The sequence below is a fragment of the Triticum urartu genome, chromosome 4A (genome assembly GCF_056163025.1).
Source record: "Triticum urartu cultivar PI428250 chromosome 4A, HENAU_Tu73, whole genome shotgun sequence".
Taxonomy (NCBI): Eukaryota; Viridiplantae; Streptophyta; class Magnoliopsida; order Poales; family Poaceae; genus Triticum; species Triticum urartu.
In genome coordinates this window covers 187,039,005-187,043,554 of record NC_141876.1, presented here as the reverse complement: position 1 = coordinate 187,043,554, position 4,550 = coordinate 187,039,005, and the positions used below count along the sequence as shown (strand labels likewise).

The 4,550-nt window shown below is 50.0% G+C and overlaps 1 long non-coding RNA gene across 1 annotated transcript; it reads right to left on the bottom strand.

Annotated features, from left to right (window-relative positions):
• Positions 1 to 821: 821 nt before the first annotated feature.
• On the bottom strand, positions 822 to 1,475 carry LOC147975325 (uncharacterized). The gene is made up of 4 exons (XR_015602024.1): positions 1,379 to 1,475; positions 1,137 to 1,289; positions 982 to 1,044; positions 822 to 891 (listed from the first exon to the last, which is right to left on the bottom strand). It is a non-coding gene; the product is annotated as an uncharacterized LOC147975325 (long non-coding RNA).
• Between the last annotated feature and the right edge of the window lie 3,075 nt (positions 1,476 to 4,550).

Here is a 4,550-nt window from a genome sequence, read left to right as displayed (position 1 = left end):
TTAGTTGAAATGGATCGTTTTTGAGCTAACTTAGGTGAAATGGATCATTCATGAGCTAATTTAGTTGAAATGGATCTTTTTGAGCTAATTTAGGTGAAATGGACCATTTAAGAGCTAATTTAGGTGAAATGGATCGTTTTTTAGCTAACTTAGGTGAAATGAATCATTTATGAGCTAACTTAGTTGAAATGGATCGTTTTTGAGCTAACTTAGGTGAAATGGATCATTTATGAGCTAATTTAGTTGAAATGGATCTTTTTTAGCTAACTTAGGTGAAATGGATCATTTAAGAGCTAATTTAGGTGAAATGGATCATTTTTGAGCTAACTTGGTGAAATGGATCGTTTATGAGCTAAATTAGTTGAAATGGATCGTTTATCAGATAACCTAGGTAAGATTGGTCATTTTGGAGTTAACCTAGGTGAAATGGGTCATTTTAAAGCTAACGTAGGTAAAATGGATCATTTAGGAGCTAATCTAGGTAAAATGGGTCATTTTTGAGCTAACTTGGATGAACTGGATCATTTATAAGCTAACCTAGGTAAAATGGGTCATTTTAGAGCTAACTTAGGTAAAATGGATCGTCTATTTGCTAACTAAGCTAATTATGCAATTTTTTACATAAGTAAGCTAAGTACATATCGTTTTAGAGCTAACTTAGGTAAAATGGATGGTTTTGGAGGTTGTAAGCTTATTAAGTCATTTTGGAGGTGAAGAAGCTAAGTCTAGGTCATTATGGTAAGCATTTGAGGAAATAAAGCTAAGTCTAGGTCTTTATGCATGTGTTAAGCAAAACACTAGATAAACTTACCAAGATCCAAGAGGTGTAGGAGCGGGGTGGCTCGTGTCGGTAGCTGGAGAAGGATCGTGCGATGCTTGTCTGGAGTTACGCTGCACCAAAGATCATTTCCAATGTCTTGTTAGCATGATGACACTCAAATGTTAAGACTAGCAAGTAATGTCCATTCAAATAAAACTCACCGTGGTCCCAGGAGCAATCACTAGCATCGGCGGAGCGGTCTGACCTGTCTTCTCGCACACAGACTGCACATTTGGTTTTGACGACTCAGTCATACTAGTTAGTAATGAGACAAAGACTACATGAATGTTTTGGCTAATCTGCAGAAGAAACTTACCACAAGGAGCTCGTACATGGCCCTTGCCTGCATGTCATTCCGTGCCCTCTCCTCCTCCATCATCTTTGTCATCCTCTCCTCCAACTCCCGCTGCCTCTCCGCCGCCTCCGCCAGAAGTTTCTCCGTTCTATCTCTCTCACTCTGTATAGCAGCCTGCAACACCACTCACATGACCATTTGTAATCATTGATGGAAGCGCACACAATGTAATGGAGAAAGATAAATGAGTACGTATCACTAACCTTGATGGCGAGTTGCACTGGCCGTTCACGAGGCCTTATCTCAGGAGCGGAGCTCGACTGGCGCGCCTTGATCTCCGGGAGAGTGCTAGGACAACGGATAAGTCCATCTCCAATGGCTATGGAGCCATGGGACCTCCCGCCACCAGATATCATCAATAGCTCTGGATCAATGGGACCCTGGCTCGGGTTAAAGTCCTCCCCTTTCCTCGCCTTCCCCTCATCTCTATATCTCACGAGCTTGTTGTGGGAGGAGATGTTGGTGAAGTTGTTTGCATCATCGAGGTCAGACTGAGAGAAAGCCTTGACTTTCTTGAAAGAGGCAGTGTGGGCCATGGCATACAGGTCGTACACCTCTGGCACCTTATCCGCCTTATTGTAGCGTGCTTGAAAGAGAGAAACAATGAAAACTAGTAATTAAAGGGCTCAAGCTAGCATGATGAATGAATTGCATGAATCATGAAGCAAACCACATACCCAGTTGCGCCCGAACTAATATAAGTTGGAGCTGCCTTGATGGTGTGGCACACCTTCCATTTGGGCACGTTTGTCCTTGGCCTCGTTGTGGAGGGCTAGCCATTGTTTTGAGCACCACTCATCGACCAACACCTCCCAACAATCCATCCTATCCGCACACCATCTCGGAGGCACCTAAGTTAGCAAATAGAAACTTGAGCACTATGGCTAAGAATTACTAAATGAAGGAACTTAAGTAGAGAAGGCCTTAAGAATTACCTTCATGTACTGCTCCTTACTCAGGAACTTATCGCGGCATGCCGGCTTGGTCAACCTCCCCGCTGTTCTCCTGATACACGTCTCTGCAATAAACAGAGAGGATGTGTACCCGGAGAACAACAGGGGAGGCACTGACGAAATATATGCGTCGGATCCGGAGCAAAGCATATGGGAAAACGAACCCAATCTACACATACTCGGGCTGTCCATGGATAGCGTTGGACAATTCGAAAGAATCAAGGTTATAAATATGCAAATGCATGCATATTTATAACTATGACGCTTTCGAACGGGAGACACATATTGGTTACGCATACTGATGATTCAAGACACATATATAGCTAGCTATCAAGTTTCATCGGAATAGATCAAATAATTAATGGGGGAGGAGGACTTGTCATTTGTGCTCACCCACGAACGAAGGGGTAGAGCTCGTCAAACGCACGGCGAGGTCGTCGAACACCAAACCTCGCAGCGATAAAACAACTGCACATTTAAAACTACACGATCAACACAATTATATATGATGTTTTTCATAACAAAATCGAAAAATATATGACCTAACTAATAATTCACAAATATATGACCCCGTAGGCCTCTAGAAGGCCAAAGAACACCTTTTCGGGAGGTGTCGGTTGTCGGGGTGTCCTGTCGGTGTCGGGGTGCCGTGTCGGGGTCGGGGTGCTTTTTCGGGGTCGGGGGGTCGGGGTGTCGTGTCGATGTCGGGGTAGTGCCGTGTCGGTGTCGGGGTGTTGTTTCGGGGTCGGGGTGTGGTGTCGGGGTCAGGGTGTCGGGTCAGGCTCGGGGTCGGGGTGTCGGGTCAGGCTCGAGGGGTCGGGGTGTCGGGGTCGGGGTCGGGATGTCGGGTCAGGCTTGGGGGGTCGGGGTGTCGGGGTTGGGGTCGGGGTGTCCGGGTCGGGGTCGGGGTCGGGGTCGGGGTGTCGGGGTCGGGGTCTCGGGGTCGGGGTCGGGGTCTCGGGGTCGGGGTGTCCTGTCGGGGTGCCGGGTCGGGGTCTGGGTACCGTGTTGGGTCGGGGTCGGGGTGTCGGGGTCGGGGTGTCGGGTCAGGCTTGGGGGGTCGGGGTGTCGGGGTCGGGGTCGGGGTGTCGGGGTCGGGGTGTCGGGGTCGGGGTCGGGGTCGGAGTCGGGGTCTCGGGGTCGGGGTCTCGGGGTCGGGGTCGGGGTCTCGGGGTCGGGGTGTCGTGTCGGGGTGCCGGGTCGGGGTCAGGGTACCGTGTCGGGTCGGGTTTTTTTCCTTTTCTTCTTCTTCCTCTTTTTCCTTTTCTTCCTTTTTTCCTTCTTCTTCTTCTTCTTCCTCCTTTCCTTTTTCCTCTTCTTCTTCTCCTCCTCTCCTCTTTTTTCTTCTTCTTCTTCCTCCTTTCCTTTTTCCTCTTCTTCTTCTCCTCCTCTCCTCTTTTTTCTTCTTCTTCTTCTTCCTCTTCTTCTTTTTTCTTCTCCTCCTCCTCTTCTTCTTCTTCTTCTCCTGATCTCCTCCTTTTCTCTTTTTCTTCTTTCCTAAAACTAAACTAAACCTAAAACTAAAACTAAAAAAACAGAAAAAGAAAAAAACTAAATCTAAACCTAAAACTAAACTAAAACTAAACCTATAAACCTAAAACTAATCCTAAAACTAAAACTAAATATAAACTAAACATAAATCTAAAACTAAAAAGACAGAAAAAAGGAAAAAACGGAAGAAGATCACCTGCAGGGTGGAGGAGGGGGGCGGTGCGGCCTGGGGCGGCGGAGGAGCGGGGCGGGGTGGCCTGGGCGGCGGAGGAGGGGGGCGGGGCGGCCTGGGGCGGCGGCGCCGGGCCCGGCCGGGGCGGCGGGGCACGGAGGTGCCGGGGCGTGGCGGCGCCCAAACGGCAGGGTGGTGGGGGCGACGGGGGCGACGGGGCGGCGGGGCGCTGGGGCGGCGGCGGGGGGCGCTGGGGCAGCGGCGGGGCGTGGTGCGACGGGGCGGTGGAGGTGGGAGAGAAAGAGAGAGAGGGGGGGTGTGGGGCGCGGCCCCATTAACATTACGTGGGGCCTCCCTCTTTGCCGTCCGCCTTCTGGCTCTTTGCCGTCCGCTAGCGGACGGCAAAGAGGGGGCCCGTTAGGTTTTTTTTTGCAGCTCGTCAGTGGGGCCCCTCCCTCTTTGCTGTCCGCTAGCCGACGGCAAAGAATCTTTGCCGTCCGCTAGCAGACGGCAAAGAACTGGCTGATGGCAAACTTGGTCTTTGCCATCAGCCCGTTCTTTGCCGTCTGCTTTTTGGAAGCTGATGGCAAAGAGCTTCTTTGCCGTCTGCTAGCGGACGGCAAAGAACTGGCAGATGGCAAACTAGCTGATTCCAGTAGTGTCTAGTGGTCGATGGCGGAAGCGGTTTGTGAGTCGTCAGTGTCCACGGGACTCCATTTCCCACAGGAACAGCTGACCAGGTCAACTCCTATCTTCGCG